Source organism: Gobius niger, assembly GCF_951799975.1.
Source record: "Gobius niger genome assembly, chromosome: 2".
NCBI lineage: Eukaryota > Metazoa > Chordata > Actinopteri > Gobiiformes > Gobiidae > Gobius > Gobius niger.
Genome location: NC_136853.1, coordinates 12,024,946 through 12,043,854, shown reverse-complemented (window position 1 = coordinate 12,043,854; position 18,909 = coordinate 12,024,946). Strand labels below are relative to the sequence as shown.

The window sequence follows — 18,909 nt, the reverse complement described above, 5'->3', positions numbered from 1 at the left end:
ACTGTTGCAGTTCAGTGAGAATCCTGGGTTCACTTACTTTTTCCTCACTGTCCTGTCAATGTTTACATGTTATGCCAATTAAAAATATGACAACATGTAATTTTTTTGTGGTATTAGTTTAAGCAGACACTGTTTATTCATTCGTATGATCTTGAGCGTTCATATACATTTTTCTCATATCCCCAAAGTAGCTTACTGCATATGTATATGCATTGGCCTAAAAGTATATGTATTTCTTGTATATTTCTGGCCTTAAAGAATCAGATACCAGAGCTGCCTATTCACTCATCCTGTCGTGTGGTTTCTGCTTGATAGTAGTACAGGAAGTGTTACTGGCCTCACAGAACACATTCCTGGCACTTTCATATGAAAATGTGCCATTTGTGTGTACGCAATAACTCGAGGGTGGGACTGAACTGGAGGAAAACTGGGCAAGTAGATTGGGGATTTTCATGCACCGGGGCGTTTGAGGAAGAGCTGGAGTGACTAAGTTGTAAAGCATCTTTAGAGTGTGTGTGTCAAAAGCATCAAAGGGTTCTATGCTGCAGTCAAGCTTTACAAAGTACTTCTTAAAGGGGATGTATCAAGCAAGGTCAACTTTAAAGCCACGCTCCCAACTCTAAAGCATACCTAGTGCTTTGCTTCACTCATGCACTTTTTAATAATCCTGTTTATCTTGGTCATTTTTTTTTTAATTAGGGCTGGGCAATTAATAATTTGTTTTATCTAATTCCGATTTTAATAAAAGGGGGTTGTGCGTTTTAATCGACAGGAGAATTGGCCAGTCCTGTCGCATTCTAGGTCAAAGGACCGAGGCACGTGTACGCAGATGAAAACTTCAGAGGGGAAGACTATCGATCACTGTTTTTGGACTATATGGATTATTTCTGAGGCTGCAGCCTTGGATTAGCTGGACTTCTAGCAGTGAATTGTAAATTGGATCATCTTTTACACTTATAAATGCGCTCATTTCTATGTAAATACATTTCTCAAAGTACATATTATGTTCCTAGCGCTAAACTCCATGAAGTCGTGGCTTTGTGAGGCTCTCGCTGTCTGCTTCTGACATTCTTCAAACATTCAGCTTTTTTGCGACACCTTTGTAGATGTTTCTGTGTTTCATGAGCAGGTGGGGATGTTGTACTGTGAGGTCAGATTGCCATGGCGACGTGTAAACAAGCAGCAACCTCCCTCTCTCTTGGTACAGCTGCGGTTTTTGGCTTATTCTGTGAACTGCATTTGTGGTTTCTGTGCTCCACACTGTTTAACTGGATGCTTTTGTACATCTTTGCTGTGTATTTGTGAGGTTCGGTGTATTTTTACTGCAGAGAATCCATAATGGCCCTGAAGAAAGCATCTTTTTAAAAGTAAACAAACAGCTAGCTTATGAGCTAAAGACATTTGAGGCCTACAAATTTCTTCTACTGAAACACTAATGAGGCACCGAGAGCCCTTCTACAACTGCAGCACAGTGGAGGCGTCACAAGAGGCGCTACAGGAGACAAAAAAGGGACAAAGGAGAAGAAGATGGTGAAAGACTGTTGTGGAGCAGAAGGACTCCAAAATCCATATCTGTCGGGCCTTAGTCAAAATCTCAAAAAGCCAGTTTCGTATTTAAAGGCAGAGACAAAATGGCGCCTGTTGGCCACCATGTGCCTCTATGCCGGCGAAAAATGTGTGATAAAGTGTGTCGGTGCGAAGGGGCAGACTAAAGGGCCTGTGTTTTTCTTCTGCACCCTGGGAAGGACCACCCTGCAGTCGGTATGAGTGAGGTCATTACTCAAACATCAGCCACAGAGACATCCGTATGCACAAATAACACACACTTAATGAACACTGACACTTTCCAATTATGATGAGACACTAGATGCTTTTGTGGTTCTGCTGGGAGCTCAGGTTAGATCAGGAGAGACTTTAAGAGTTAATGAAGAGCCAGACACAGAATCCACATTTGAAATCATGCTTAGACTTTAAGCCTTTAATATCGGCAAGTTTGTTACAGATCTAACCCCACAGGTCAGACAGTGCTGCTCTCATAATAGTAATAATGCTAAGGGAAGTCCTCTGCTCATACCCTCTGGTTCTTATTGCATCATAAACTATGTACATTTACTTTGCCTGTAGTCTGTTTTCCTCTGGGGAATGGCTCATGTTTTAGCTGCTGGCTGCTCAATGCTTAGTGACCTTTGCTAACCCCATCTGTGCTCCTGTGACCTGTGGACCTTACTGACAGGACCTTGCAGCTTTACAATCTTCAACCCCTACAGCTTCTCCATCATGGGGCGTGTGGGTCCAGAGGTGTCTTGTTTCCTGCTGATTTACTTTCAGTTTCTCAAAGAGTGGTTCAGGGAGTCTGGTACACCATTTTCTTTCATCGAATCATCAAGCCGTTTGTTGAATATCAAATGTATCCATGTAAATGTAGATAATGTAATATTTCAGTGGACAACAAGAGTGACCAGATTAAAATACTGACTACAAGTTTGGGTTCGGTTGATTTAAATACAAACTGTGATGGGTGACACTATACAGTTGTTGCGAAGTCAAGGTAAGATTCGATTCGATGGTGATCTGGCCGGTAGTTATTAAAGTGTTTCCATGGATGAAGAAGAAAACAGACGGCCGTTTCAACAAAGCACCGAACCCACAGCACGACAGCTGTATAACTAAAGGACACAGGATAGACTCAAGCAGGGAATCTTTCAGATCCAGAAGAATACTCTGTATCCATTCACAAAATGTATTAATGTCGCATTATTTTACAGTTCATTTTCAAAGACTTTTCTGTATGTAAGTAAAGTAAGTATGTAAATGATTTGTTTTTTTGGTTGGACAGTGCATGTTAATGAACATGGTACCCATGCATGTAAACACACCACACCGGATTGTAGCCTGGGGCTAATTTGCATCCATCGTCTCACACTTGCACTCTCAGACACACTCTCATTCATCCTGGCCTATTGTACATGTTATTGGCCGTGGTTGTGTATCTGTTAAAAATAAGGAAGGGAAGGATTCTTCACTTGACACAAGCGTATCGGGATCTTTCCACGCATGGTAAACACCTTTGCGATTCTTGTAGCCAGTGGTATATAGTACCGCTGGCCGCTACATTGCCTCCATCATTAATGTGTACATAAGCCCAAAATGTTTAGCTAATTTTTAACCTTTTGGGCTGAGTTGAATCATTGTGTGTGTCCCCTCCTGGAACCGCCATCTTAACGTGGTGGAGGGGTCTGAGGGGGTCGGGGTATATAATTTTGCTCATTACTCCTGAAGTTTAACAGATACAGACATGTTACAGACACGTCCCTGGTTCACCTAAGGAATTAAGAATCATTCCATTGTAGTTTGGCACATAAGTATAATGTGCATGCAGTATATGCAATAGCCAGTGAAAGGATAAAAAAAATACGTTGGTCAAATTGAGAATTTTTGTCAGGCCTGGTGGTACTTGCAAGGCCTGATTGTTTTTCTTTATTAAGATGGTTTTATCTGTGAAAGGCTTGACAACTATTGCTCTATTTTGCATGAAGCACCGATACCAGGACTTCCACTTAAGGTAAAGCAAAAGGAAGCTGAGCACATATTGTAGAGGTCTGTAGCCACAGGAATAAGTCTTAGCTTGACAGCGGTGGATTCTTGGTCTGACCTGTTATTCTTACAATAAAGGAGCGTTTAGTCTGTGCTAAGTGAACATTTGTTATTATGTCAAGTGTCAGGCGAGGCTACTCCCTGCTCTGAGAGGCTGCACAGATGTGGAGTCTACCCCAGGAAGAGCAAAGCCGCTATGTAGGCTGTTAAAAACAACTCGGGCATATCTAATGGGGGACACAGATCAAGTTTCTTTCTGTTTATAAATGATTCAATCATTTGGACGTGTTTCTATATTAGGATTTGAAATGATGGAGAAACAGCAGGGAGTGAGAGATGGAGCTGTTGTGGATTTCAAATGAACCTGGAAAGCCCTCTGCAGGCAGATGTGGGAATGACACTTGATTAAACAGTGAGGCTTTTCACAATCACAAGCTTCCATTTTTGGCAAATGGCATGCAAGCAAACCAGTGCCATTGTGATGAACACACTTTGCTCAGACCTAGTCCAATGCTGACTCATGGGGCTTTCAAATTTGGTGGACAGTGATTCAGATGAAACACTTTGAAACATTGTTAAATGCTCAAAACAGTATATTTTACTTGATATGTCCCATATATATTTGATCATATAGCTCCATGACCTGCTATAATAGTGTTACTCAGGCAAACACTCAAAACATTATGTTTCTCCAGGTGATGCCATGATGTGGTGCCCTCCGTTTTCAGGAAGTATTTTGACTAAGGTTTATACACCTTCATCTTTCAATGATAACTGCAGTACTCAAATTACAGTATGAGTACAAAAAAGTATCTTTTACTATATCAACTGTCATTTATGTCCATGCTCCCTCTGCTGGCAAAAAGAAAAATATCCTGTTAAATCCCACACTATTTTCTAAAGCTAATATTACTGTATCAGATCATCTAGATTCTCACACCAAATGTAAACGATGATTTCCAATATAAAAGCATTGATGCATCATTTAATACAATCAACACTAAGCACTGTGGGCAATTTCTAAAGCACTTAGTTTCATTGTTGGCAATTCAATGCCTATAAACGTTTTTCTCAGCATGTAAAAGCCTAGATGTTATTGCGTAACAAAACCCAGAACATTAGCAATCATTACCCTTTTGAAAATATCTGAAAACTGCAGTCAATCTAACTGAAAAATGCTTTTACAACCATGCAGGGGAATAAATAATAGGTCCCAGTGAATATCTTCCTTGTCTCTTTACATTACACGTATTTACACCCCCTTGCCGTAAATCAAAATCTCACCTCCGCCTCCATGACTTAGTGAACACTCGCAGTGCTCCTGTGCAGGATTCCTCCACACTTTACAATCTGCAGGTTTTGAGTGGACGCCACAACATCTGAAAGTAATAATGAAACTTTCCCAAGCTCAGCGGGACACACACGTAAGAAAGAAAAATGGCAAAACTAGAAAATGACAACAAACATCCAGTTTATTTGAAAGTTTTTTTGTGAGAACCAAACATGCCATGTGGATAAGTGGGCACCAGGGTTAAAGTGAGAAAGTCTATGGGGAACTGACAAAATACTTTTTTTCCCCCACTACATGCTTGTGGACAGTTCACTAAGTATTCTATTCATTTCTTATGAAGCTGCAACATGTTATTGCCTTCTCTCCCAGCCTCCTCACTGCCTGAACTACCTGCCCCACAACCACCACTCTTTTTTCTTTTTCTTTTTTTTTTGCCATCTGAATCCTCCTTGACGCTTGGCGAGTCCCCTTTCTCCCAGGCTGCCTCTCTCTCTTCGCTCCTCCTGTGCCCCTCTCGCTCTCGCTGACTCTCCACACTGCCAGCTCCTGCACAATGCCCCCATTGTTCCCCTCCTGCTTCACTCCGCTCTGCTCTGGCTACAACGCACAGCAGCAGACGTTATACAACAGGCTAACACTTCCAAACATGAGCTTTTGTGTTATGTGTGATATATAGTACACACTCCGGTGCCCAATGTTAATGTTATGAATAGAAAGAGAGTAGAAGTGTACGATGTTGACTTGGCTTAGCGTAGTAAAAGCTCGACTTGCTCAAGAGCCATTTTGGAGGGGCGAGGGTCACATTAAACCTTAAGTAACTACTGTACACTCTTGCTCTTGACCCATATCTAAAAAAAACAAATTTTTTATGCATTTTTGGTTCAAAATATTACTTGCATTATAATTTCTTATTTTATTTTATTTTTTTACTTTTTGTTTATTGACAAGTCAGAACAACACGCCACAACAAAGGTCTTTGATTTTTTCCCCTTTTTTTCCCCTCCCCCCAACAAAACAAAACAAAAAACACCCCCCCCCCCAAAAAAAGAAAAAGACCAAAAAAAACAAACAAACAAAAAAGAGAAAAATTAAAAGACATGAGAAAAAAAAACATTAAAAAGAATAAAAAAATAATAAAAAAAATAACAATAATAATAAAAAACAAAAAGAAATGCGGTCCTATATATTAGGATTTCTAACATGTTTTGTTCTACCTAACAACAAAAAACAATCACATTTCGTAGCATGTTTTTGCCCATCGCTACACAAAAAACATGCACATTAGGGTGTGTTTTAGTGAGTGGGTGGTTTGGCTTTCGATTCACCTGTGGAGTGTGAGATGAGGTCACAGTGAAAGTATACGTGTTTACATCGGTAGTTGATATCAGTGATCCAGTGGCTGTGTGGGTGGTTAGCTTAGTGCAGGGATGTCCAAAGTGCGGCCCGGGGGCCAAATGCGGCCCTCAGACCAATTTTTGGTGGCCCTCTGCCTTCTTGCTGAATCGTTACACATCATCAGAGATGATCCTTTTTATTTGAAATGTAATAATTCTACACAATTCTAACCAAACAACTAACCTTGTACTATGAAACAGAGCTGGCATGAAGGTTTTGAGCATAAATAAAAGGTGTGGGGCGCAATTGAAACCTCTGCTAGTCAAAGGTTTTGCGGCACTAACCACCGATCTATGGCCCTTCACCTTGTGTACGCTTCAGTATGCGGCCCCCCCATGAAAAAAGTTTGGACACTCCTGACTCAGCGCCTTCACATTCCATCCCGGTGGCCCTTATGGCGCTAAAGGATCAACTTTATATCAGGTTTTTTTAGGGTTTCTGGTAGGTTTTCTGAATGGAATGTACACGTAACCATGGAGACGGTTCAATCCGCAGTGAAAACCTAGCCTACATTTAAAAAGCAATTGATCCTGGAGCGTCCTACAGGCCACCAGGATGGTGAATGACAGCGCTAAGCGAACCTCCCATGCAGCCGCTAGGTCAGTGAAAGGTCAAAAAACGTGCTGATATTCACTTTTTTTTTTTTTTTTTCACATTAAAAGTTGCATAGTGCACCTTTAAAGGGGCCAGACGCAAGTTAGCCATTTTATACTCACTACTGCCACCTCAGGTCATATCTGTAACTGCACCTTCTATATTAAGCTCGTGCATGACAGCACTTTGGACCTGAAGTAACACCGCTTTAGTGACAGTGCAGGATTTTAGAGGCAGTTGTGGTGAACAGGTCTGGGCTCATTCAACACAATAGGACATTGTTGGAACATGTGGGGGGAGGAAAATACTTAATTTTAACATTTTTAAACTCCATATAGTCCCTTTAAGTGAAAGTACCGAATCAGTCAGTCATGCGATTCCAACTCTTACAAACTAACAGTTCAGTTTTCTTCGTTTTTGGCATTTGTATCCTCCCAAAGCCAAACATTATGACCCAGCAACATAATTCGGATCGAAAACAATTTGGTCTGAACATTTTTTTTACACAGAACAAAACCAAGATTGTGAAACTACAAAAGGCAGAACTAGTGCAAGGTTACAGTGAGTGAAATAAATAGAGACAAAACCACCGCGGAAACCAGATCTGCCGAGGTTGTACAGTACAGCTACTCCCACCTTTACTGTAATAAGATTGTTCTGGATTAAGTGGATGTTTTGGAAAAAGTCATGAGTCATGGTTTACCAGTGACTGATGCTCCTCAACCTTTTCACGCACAAACCCAAACACACACACACACGCACCGCCTGGGAGAGAATGGCCTCACAACACCAGAGGCCGAGCCCAGTTTGACCCGACATGCACTATATCAGACCGTCTCATAGTTCCATTTTAAAGTTAATGCTGTACAATATATTCCAAAAAGACATGGCAGCTTAAAGGTTTTAATCACTGTTATGTTTAAGCTTCATTTTGATCCTCATTTTGTATTTTTTGCTGAAAAAAACCCAACTTGCTAATGTTTTTGTTTTGTTTTTTTGTTTTTGTTTTTTTTACCCCTCAAATTGTGCAGCCGTTTGCCGAACTGATTCTTAAACCGTTGAGGATTCATCTAAAAACACGGAAGAATGCAGGGCAATTGGAGACAGTGTTGGTATAAAAAACATTGCATGACCTGTAAGATTGTACAAATATGACCAGTTCAATGCAAAACAACATGCATGACATCATTTTTAAGGGGAGACACTACAGGCAAAACTCAATTTTTTCAGTTTTCAGTTTTTTGGGACAAATTGGTCTCTGAACATTGAAGCTTTCACCCGGACACAGAAAATATACCTTATCTTCACAATAACATGTTTAAATATTGCACTGATTCAATGTTCCCCCATAGACTTATATGGGAGAATGCAATTTCAAGGGCCTTTTTCTCAAAACACAATTTTCTGTCATTGTGGCGAGACTATGTCCACGTCAGTAGGACCTAAAGACTTCAAATTTTCCAGCCTTGGACTGAACAATATTTGGAAGATTTTTCATCCCTGGCCCCATTTATTGAGTTTTAAATGTCAAAAAATAAGGCGAAAATTACGTTTTTACAAATGTTTCCACTAAAAAAACATCTTATTTTAAAACTAAACAAGAAATCCAAAATCCCCTCTGAAAAAGTCTTGGCATCTCATTCATCAATAAAATGAAGGCATAAATTTAGATGTAGCTCTATCCATTATTCATTCACTATGGGAAATTTCGGCGCTTTCAGCAGCTCTGAATGAGGTGAATGTTGGTTTGTCCATTGACCGCAGAAAGCAATGTTTCACTTCCCAATAACATTCAGAATGATAAGTTACATTTTAAATCTACACATAAATCCTCACAGACCTCACAGCTCGAGTGCGACTGGTGACAACCAAAATCCAGTTCACGGGTTATTATCTGTGAAGTGGCACAGCACAGCCATTCATTAAAGAAAAATGGCTGTCGCATAAGCTTCTTTACCAGCAGGACTTGCCATGATCTGTTCCACATGTTTGGGTACAAGAGGTTTTCCTGGGAAGTCATTAGGGGAGAAAACACAATCCGCTCAAATCCTTTAGAAATGCGGCAAAGGAATAAGGTATGGCTTTAAAGCGCCATTTCCACTGGCAGACCCGACCCAGCCCAGTGCCTGGTCTACCCTGTTAGACGAGCGTCCCCGCTGTCTGGACCAGAGCCAATCCTGGGCCAAAGCGCGCTAAACTGATACTGCCGTGACGTGATTGGCCGGAGGAGAGCGGACCGTCCTCACTAAAGCGGCATTTTGCCAGATAGCATTTAGCCGCTGTTAGCACACCCCTGGCTTTGTTAGCATAACATCAGCATGTAGCTTACCTTCTTGCTCGTCTTTTAGCTGCTTCTTTCCTGTAGTAACCCTTTTTCTGCACTCGTGTTTAGCCCATTAAGTCATGCATAGAAAAACATATAGGTAGAATGATTATTATGATCAAGAAATGTATTTTGAATAGAAAAATAATAAAATGTGTAATATTGTCCATAAGAAATCACAGACATCAGAAGAGATGCTTTTGACACGACAGTTTATTTCAGATTGTTTTGAATATAATGATGATAATTATTCATATTTCTGAAGAAATCCCACGTTTTACTTTTACTTCACTACATTTTAGAACCTGTATCTGTACTTTCTACTCCACTGCATTTTTAAATTGGGATAAAAGTAGAAGTTTTTTTTTTTTTTTTCAATGTGACCTCTCTACAATGAACTGGTTTAGTCCCAATTTAGACTTGGTTTAGTGGTTCACACCTTTAGACCTTGTTTAGATCTAGTTTAAACCTGCCCTGGTTTAGTCCGGGTTTGGACCTGGTTACTTCCTGTTTTCACCTCAGTTAGTGAGTTTCTCGTTTAGACCTGGTTTGATTCAAATGATATAAAAAGTCCTGTACATTAAACTCTTACATACTTTTACTTTTTACTGATGAAGACTCCAATGGGGAGTTGTGCTTGGTGGTTAAATGGCGATACTCAAGTATACTATATAATATAATAAAATATGAGAGTGGTGAATTGTGACCGCTGGTGCAGCGTTTGGAGAGCATTTAACACAGCCCGATGTTCAGTTCCTCCACAGGTGGTGCAGGGCTGAAGATCTGGGGCTGATTTTTGTCCTGACATGGAGGGCTAATTTTGCATTTTTGAGATGCTTTTTTTTGCATTTAAGTTTTGGAATCGTCGTCGCAGTCGGTCATTTGCACTACGTACTATTAAGTTTAAGAAAAAAGAATAAAAGTCTGGACACCCCTGCGTGATGCTACACAAGATTGGCATCTGGACTGTTTTATGCTTTTGTTTTTCACATATCTTTGACTGACTTTGCAAAACATGTCAGATCAATGAGGTTACAGCATTTGTTGAACAATAGTTAACGACGGGAGAAGCTTTGCAGACCATTTTTCACTTCAATAACTATTCCTGTCAAATTCTCAGAGAAAAAAAAAACATGGTTTATCTGATGGGGCAAGGCTTTATTTTCTCAATCTGTTGGGCGTGTTAATGACCTCAAAAGAGGGATTTCACAAACGCCGAACAATGACAGTGAGATCACAGCTGCAGCACATGTGTTTATAACTGGGTGTGTGCTAATGCAGTAGGATGAAGTCACAGTATTGGATTCAGATCCCACATATTACAAGAAGGGGGAGTGTGTGAGTGTGGTCTATGGGGATCTGAAAAGTTTGAGTCAACAAACATTTTTCAGACTTAGTAGTAGTAAGGTAGTAAGCTTAACGACATGCACAATGTTTAATAAAGCTGAATGACAAAGAGCTGTGCCTCCACTCAGCTGTGGCAGTAGGCGGAGCTGACGGGAACCTGTCACTCTCGGCACCTTTTATTAAAGCCCTTTTTGTCGGTCAGATCAAATCCTATTGTCAAATTAGTGTCCAGTTTAGCAGAGAAATGAAACGCCAACAGAGAGTGGGAGGACCGCAGGCCGCTCGCTGCAACGTCAGATCCGAGATGAGCGTGAGGTGGAGAGAGAGGCAGCAGCCCTCACTGGGACCCTGCTTCAGGCTGAACCAGCGGAGCCGTTGAAACCACTCCCATAAAAATGATATCATTGATCAGAAACAGTCACTTTGGCTGCAGAGACCTTGCAAGGAAATTGTAGCTTCTTGGAACAGTTGTGCTACAGTTGCAGGATTCTTGGACGGGCTGAGTGAATGAAAGTTTGATATGATATGAAAGATTGAAGCGCATTTCACAAACAGGGCACCTGTTTGTGAAATGCGCTTCAATCTTGGACTTTGGGCGTGGTTTGGATGGACAAGTGTGAGTGCGCCCTTAGAGGAGATTAAGCAAAGGGAATGCATGAAGCTCTTGTTGAAGTCAGCGCTGCTTGTACCCACTTTTTTTTCCTGAGCAATACCTTCAGGCTACCAGCGAAAGCACTAGCGCCGTGACCAAGGCAGAGGCCCACAGTCTCTCCAATGTGTCCAGGGTCTTCTATGGGACACGCCTGGAACACCTCCTAACTATTCACCACAACAGTCCGATACAGCGACCATATCTGACGCTCCATCTGTCCCGCACTCGTCAACACGAACGAGACCTTGAGATACGTGAACTCCACTTGAGGAAAGGACTCTCGACCGACCTGGAGAGGGCAAGCCACCCTTTTCCAGTGGAGAACCATGGCCTCGTATTTGGAGTTTGGGATCCTGTGGTTCCTGTGGTTTACTAATACATTTGTAATGACATAAAATAAGAGTTTTGAGAGAGGGCTCCAAAGACTAATAAGCAAAAATATTTCAATGCATTCTGCAGGAAGTACAGTATAGATGAAAAAACTATCATTATCATCTATTACTTCCCCAGTTTTGGGTATTATCAGTTCCTCTTACTGTTCCTCTATAGACGACGGCAACCCACAGAGTCACATAAAAGCAGAACAGCGGTCAGTCAGCAGAAAGCATGGGACTGTGGACGTACAGCACAGTGTGACCAAACCAATTTGCCGACTTGAAGAAAATATAAAACATACAGACAACACAACAGACAAAAAGAAGAATGGACAAAACCATCTCAGCGATTCATTCAAACATTCTCTAAAAATGTGTGATTAAAGATAACAAAACATCTAAAACACACAGCAGACCTTTCATCCGAAAAAGAGAACCAAAAAAAAAAAGGCAAAGAAGTAGAAACCTATTGACTAAAACACCGGAGTGAAATAGTTTGAATAAGACTAAAAAACATTTATGAATTAGTATTACATTCATGAAAGTGAGTCATTTTGAAAATCCGCTGGTATATGTGCTTTAACAATTAAGAAGGAGATTTGAGTAAACAGGGCAACTTAAACATGCACGAATAAAGCAAAACACAAAATGCTAGTCTTAATGGAGTTGTTATACGGACTGTTTAGAAAATAAGACGTTATGTTCAGATGTTCAGTAGAAAAGGTTCATCTCCAGCATGACTCTGTGACCTGACAGGCATCACTGATATGGTGGTCAACAGGTCTGAATAACTATCCTGTAAAGGCACTTCTAATCATCATTATTGAGCTTCTCAGCTTGTAATAATGCACCAAAAAACTTCTGTTTTGTTCATTCACTTACAATGCCTGGCCAGCATTTGTTGGTTCAAAGGCACCACCTGGGTCTTTGCTAGAATTGCCAGAATATTGAAAAGTTTAATATTGATCCAATGACAAGCACGTCGTCACGTCATGAGAGGAAGACAATAAGTAAAACATTTTCTTAAATGTACTCAATAAGAGGTAGACTAAGGTGGTCATTTACCAAGAGTTTGCTTATGTGCGAGTAGTACCTGCAAAACTGGATCAGCAGCAGACACATTTATGCATTTTTTACTCAGCATTGTCTTATTATCAGATGTGGAGGCCTGCTCCTGTGATACAGTAACATCAAAGAGTAAAATATAGCGGCGAAAAGCAGCGATTATCGGCCCTCGCCGACCGCCCTGCCCAAAGCAAGGGTGCGCTTGACGCCCTTTTGTCTCCCTCAATTGAACATTACGGTATTGCTACTGCCTTTATGTTTGTTTGTTTTTACTTTATTTTTACTGCGCGGATTTTGAACTGCTCCTGGTATTATTACGCCTTACAATATAGTTCCCCCTGTTATCCACTTAGAAAATCTACATTGTTTAATTTTGTGTATTTATACTTTGTAGTGGAACACTTCACGTAACCATATTTAAATAGGGAAAACGTGGAAGAGCTTGGTAGCTTCTATCTTGACCTGTTTTGGAGCTATAGAGGAGAGAGGGAGAGGCTAAATGCTAACGCTGTCTGTGCTGTGTTTACGTGACTGAAGGCACGGGTGAAGACCAGACAGGTACAAATGAACTCGTCAAAGCTAAGGTAAGAACATATCTCAGTATGTAAAAACGGTGGCCTATTCCTTTAACACCTGATAACAAAATGATCAAAATCGGGCTTCACATGTGCGAATGGGAGCCATTTTTTATAGGCGAAAAATCCCAAAATTATTCGCCGCATACAAAACGTCAAACTTAGAAAAGTAATTTGGAAAACTTTTAAAGTTCTACTTCTCAAAATTATTTTCCACCCAAAATTAGCTCGTTCCGATAAACGCTCTAGGAGGAGATAGATTTTGTACAAAGTGAAAATTAATGGTGGATTCCATGGTCATCCAAAATGGCTAACATCCAATATGGCGGATGGCGTTGCCATAATAATATTTTTTGCTCATGATGCACGTCTGTACCGATTTGTATGATTCTACGACAAACTTTTTGCCCGCGTCCTATCTCACAATGTTGAAAATAACTATTTGGAAATTCAAAATTGTGCGAAATAAATAAATAATAATATTCCCACACAAAAACAATGTTCCCGCTTATGCGGGTGCCATAAACTATATATTTTCGGAAAGCGCTCGCACATTCATACCTCATGGTAGGGGTCACCCAGGGCTCTCAGTCGCCCATTGACTTTTCTGGGCTGATTTTTGCACTCTTCTTGTCATGCACGGGACGTGCATGACAAGAAGAGTGCATTAGTGAGTGTTTGAGAGGAGGGGAGCGCTTCGCGCCCGTTTTGTGCGCCCCACGCACTTTGGGGGAGTTTGCTCTGCGCACTCTGTACGATTTCAAGAGTCCCTTCGCCAGCCCTGATGGCGCTCGGACCTAATTAAGTGCAACATGCCCACAAAATAAGCAGATTTGACTTTTCAGCTAGTACCTGCTCTTTAGCACCTGCCTTAAAAAAAAGAGTGCTTTCTTCTTGTTGCCGTCTATCTAAAGTTTTTCTCATCTTCCATTCCAAACGTACATTGATTGAACAGACATTTCACATTCGTGTTGAAGTCTCTTGCGTTTGGAACTGAGTTGCTAATGACTCCTTGTGGTCCTTAAAACATCATAGATGGTTCACATTGCCTCAGCTCTCCTGGCTTGTACACTGTAAAACCATTACCTTCCTTGTTTACACAATACGCTGCATGCCGTTCGCCTCATCTCTGGCTTTTCTCTGTTTGGTTAATACGCTTGTCAATCACGGCCCATAGGGATCACCCCTGACCCCAAACTACACCTCTTTGTATAGAAAAGGAAAAGCATAGTCTGGCTGGCCAGGCTGTCACCAATATGGCATTACCAGTATCAGTGTTGGCACAGACTGAAATAACCCCAGAAGTATTAAGCCGTCATTACTCTGAAAGCTCATGCCGGGATGACAGTTACCTGCCCTGACTGTTGGAAGCACAGACCTGACCTTCAGTGTATAAGAATGGCTGGAATGCAGATGGCGGGCCGAGCTGGGCGTGGGGGGGGGGCTTCACTAATCAGCCAGATGTTTCAAGGACCCTTCCCTTTTGATATATGTCAGAGCTCACGCGGGCAAACGTAAAGCAGCCATCTTCAGAACACGCCCACACGCCACGGCTCCCAAAGTTTAGTTTAGACTTAACTCCACAGGTCAAGAAGTCAGCAACAAGCAGCTCTCCCTCTAACTTCACTTTCATCCCATTGATGGATTTCTCCAGCCCAAAGCTGCAAAGTGACAGCCGGGCTGAGTCAGTTTATTAGTGTGGGCTCGTTGGTCTCCCCGGCGGTGATGAATTTGTTGACCAAAACATTTCCAATAGTTTTAGTTGACATATAAACAAATAAACATCTGAAAAAGACATGTTGTATCGCCAAATGACTGTTAAGCCACAAAATATTCATTTTACTGGCCTTTTGCAAACACAGCCTGAAACAAAAAAAAACAGATAAATTGAGTTTTCTTAGGTATATGTTACGTTATATATGTTTTAGTCATGATTTCCTAATTTTGTTTAATTTAGCCCTTGTTGAGTTTCTGATTTTGTATTTTTTACAGGGTTTTTGAGACAATTTAATGAAAATAGGATAACATTTGTAGACAAAATATTTACACATACTTAAAGTGGGGGAAACCTAAAGTTAAAATTCGTAGACAAAATGAACATGATTGATTTCTCAGGGTTTGCCCGGAGCTTCAAAGTAAGTGCTCAGTATAAGTGTGTTTATTCGTCTGGACTCATTGGTCTTCCTGGTTACCACGACGACAGCTGAGATCTTGCAAACCATCCCAGTATTTGGAGAGGTGCTGCGTCATAGCTATGGCGACAGATTGGCTCTTAGCAGGGACAGTAAATTACACTATTGTTCAGTCATGGCGCAGTCTGGTATTTACAGCGGACCTTGGAATGGATGATCTGGCATCACCTGCACTTTCCGGGTGGCCCGCGCTTACAAACAGAAATGCGTCTGTTTTTTCTCTGTTTTTTTTCATTGTTTGCCTTAAGATCTTTGAAGTTTCTTTGGAGAACTTCTTGCGCATGTACAATATCAGTATCAGGGCTTGGCGTGCAAAAGGTTAAATCCAGGGCCTGATTTTGGGAAATGAGACTGCAGTTTGCAATCTTCAATCCGAAACCGTTTTATCAGTCATGAACCCAGAAGAACCCGCTGATGTGGTGGGATTCGTCGTTGTTTCCTAAACAATAAACTTCACTTTGAGGTCTGGAAAATAGAAAATGTGTGCATAAATCCATATGCAAGATTGGTCACAGGATAATTCATTACAAAAACACAAGTAAGGGTTTACATTGCTGATACTTGCACGCGGTGACCTAATGGAGAATTCGGCTCACTATTTAGACAACTTGTTGTTTTACACGAAATGTTCCACCTGCTGAAGATTTTCCCTCCGATTTTCTTGGCTTTTGTTAAATCTGATCAACCGTGTACTGCAAATCATGCATTAACTCTGCCCACATCTGCATACTTGTCATCTTGAGCATTGGTTCCGAAAGTACCATCTCACAAAATATTTGACCTTTCAAGCGCCACCGGGCCTTTTTGCTCAAGAGCAAACTAGGACTACACTTAGAAAAGCTCTTTTTTCTCCTTTTTGCATTGTGTTTCCAGTTAGACAAGAGCGCCGCCTGACTCTGCCAAAGTCTCTTATGCAAACAGCAGATATTACGGATCATTTAATGGGAGCAGCATGAAGGCGCCCGGTCCAGTGAAGTGCAAATGGCTCTCACACTGATCTGTAGCTTCAAAGCGCCCCCCGCGGCCTGTGGCAATAGGTCACAGGTAAACAGGCCTCTCACTTTCTCCCCCCCAATATGTAAACAAACAGCTCTAAAGATCACACCCGCCAGCAGCGATCTGTGACTCCATTTGCTCCGAATTGTTTAGGCCGGGGAACTTTGCAGAGCGACGCGGCGTGGAGCAGCTCATATCAGGAGTGGATGGAAAGATGTCATCAGGGGGTTTACAAGACTGAGGCTGATGATGAGGCATGTCCAATACAAGCATAATGAAAATCTTTAATTCGATTTGCTCTTGTGTGTTACGGATACGCTGGCAATGATGTGCTGAAATGCCATCCCCAATACGCATAACTTTTGAATAATCCATCCTTTCCACTACAGCCGAACACTCCAGCTGTCAGCAGTCGGCTATGTTTGCTGAAGCCACATTCCCAGACCTTGCTGTGTCATATCATAAGCAATGGAAAGTTGCACCAGTTCATAAAATAGCCTTTCAATGCGCACAACTGTATCCAGAAGTCGGGGGGTGGGTGGGCATTCACACTGGTTGTAAGGAGCGCCAAGGCGTGTATTTTGGGGCCAGCTCAAATCCATACAAAAAATATTTGAGCAAAAGCGTGCAAGCCTTTTACTCATCATTACTATCACTGTCCAAGCAGAGTAAAAGGGTTCGTTTTGATTCAGGAATTCAAGAAAAGCGATTTAGTTCTCGTTGCAGCAGTTTCCTCAAAGTACAGGGGCACGGATTGTACTATTTTTAAGAGAAGAAAAAAGTGAGTGAATGTGAGTACACGTCTGGAACTAACCCGGGATACTGTGCGCTTTAACCCCCGGGTCTAAACAGGAGGAGATCAACGCCGGGTAAAGTAAAGCCCATTGAAACCCCCGTTGACGCATAAGAAGTTTTTTTCCTTCCCAGCGCTGCTTTTTTCCACTACTTGCTTTTACAAACAAGCGCCCCCGGACCCAGAGAGCCTGATTAAGACCAAGCTGTGGCGCAACAGGTCATTTGTCCCCACGGCGGCCCAGGCGTAAACCGCTCATTACGCACAACAAACACCGCGCGTCCTCCACAGATAACGGTACACGCGCGCACAAAAGGTGGGCAGCTGCTTATGCCATCAAAGCAATTTTCATCTGCAGACAGCCAATGCCCGCTCCGCGCGTCTACGTGGCAGGTATACTCGGATTATGCAAAGATGCCCATCGCCCAGACATGGAAACCAAGGCATTTCAAACTTTGGCTTGAGTTGTTGTTAAAAGAAGGAGGAAAAAGTGAAGGAATACTGTGCAGTTAGGTACTTACAGAATGTTGTCCGATGAGATAGCGGTTGTTAGATGAAGTAGCTTAGTCCCAGACTGGTTTGTAAATGTCCGATGGGTTTGATTCCACGTTTCCAAAAATGTCTCCAAAAACAGACTCTTTATTTGGGAGAAGTTTGCGCGGCGCAGTGTCAAAGAGGGAGCGTTGTGATAGAAAACTCCATGAAAGCAAAGCCAGGTAAGCCTTTCATTTTAGTTCCGCGCATGAATCCGGTCCCTGCTCAGTGTTTTTCGGAGTTTTTTTCTGAATAGTTTGGTTTTGGTTCGCCGGTCCAGATGATGTCCCGTCCGTGCGTAAAGTTTAAGCCCGTGCCGCTCTGCGCTGGCGCTCCGCTCTCTCGCTCACTGCCTCCTCTCCGAGCTGCGCGCGAGGACCTTTGTCTGCGCATGACGTCAGTCTCACGCACGAGCAAACGCGCACTGTGCCGCTCATGCTGCAGAAAAGCGACAAAGACTGGCATTGAAGAGTGTTTATGGCTTATCTGCATTCGTAAACATTGGATTACGTGGGCATTGTTGATGTTTCAAAAGGAGGTCACGGGATAAACATTTCTCTTTGAAACACTTTTTTTTTATTCACAGATCCCAGCAGTGGTTGATGAGGATAAATTCATAGCTCGAAAGGCTCGAAATTCTCCATCATAGGACCAAGACATGAAGTGTTGCAATAGCAGGAAAAAGAACCCAAATGAATGAATGAATGAATGAAGGTTTAACAAATGTATTCTCCAGAAAGGGGTAAATGGGTCCAGTGGAGCAGGTGGAGCAGCTCGGTATCGGGCTGGGGGCCAGTGGAGCAGGTATACAGGAAAAAATGGTTTGAAAAAATGAGACAATGAAAAAAATAACAGGAAAATCATAAATTCTTTAGCCAGAGTCCGGTGTGACGAACAGGCGAAGAGTGGAGGATGAACCAGGTATTTGCTGGTATCATATACGCTCCGCCCAGGTAAGTCCCACACTCACACATGCACACAGAAGGGGAGGGGGGGAGAGGAGAACATGAGATCATGACATTAAGTTATTCAAATAAATCTTCTCTCAGTGTAGGTTATTTTTCGGGTCCGAAACTTCAGAACTTCTTTATGAGGGGTTTCCAGAGGGGACTCTTGTAGAGCACCTGAAGAAAACGCAGACACAGGGAGATCATGAACATTTCTCACGGAAAGATCTCACCTGC

The 18,909-nt window shown here is 42.0% G+C and overlaps 1 protein-coding gene across 1 annotated transcript in view; it reads right to left on the bottom strand.

The window, feature by feature from the left end:
- The window catches only part of lpar1 (lysophosphatidic acid receptor 1), a 44,543-nt gene extending 26,472 nt beyond the window's left edge, over window positions 1–18,071 (bottom strand). The window contains exon 1 of the mRNA XM_079582628.1: window positions 17,713–18,071. The gene's annotated coding sequence lies outside the window, so the exon portion shown is untranslated. The remainder of the gene's footprint in view (window positions 1–17,712) is intronic.
- Between the last annotated feature and the right edge of the window lie 838 nt (window positions 18,072–18,909).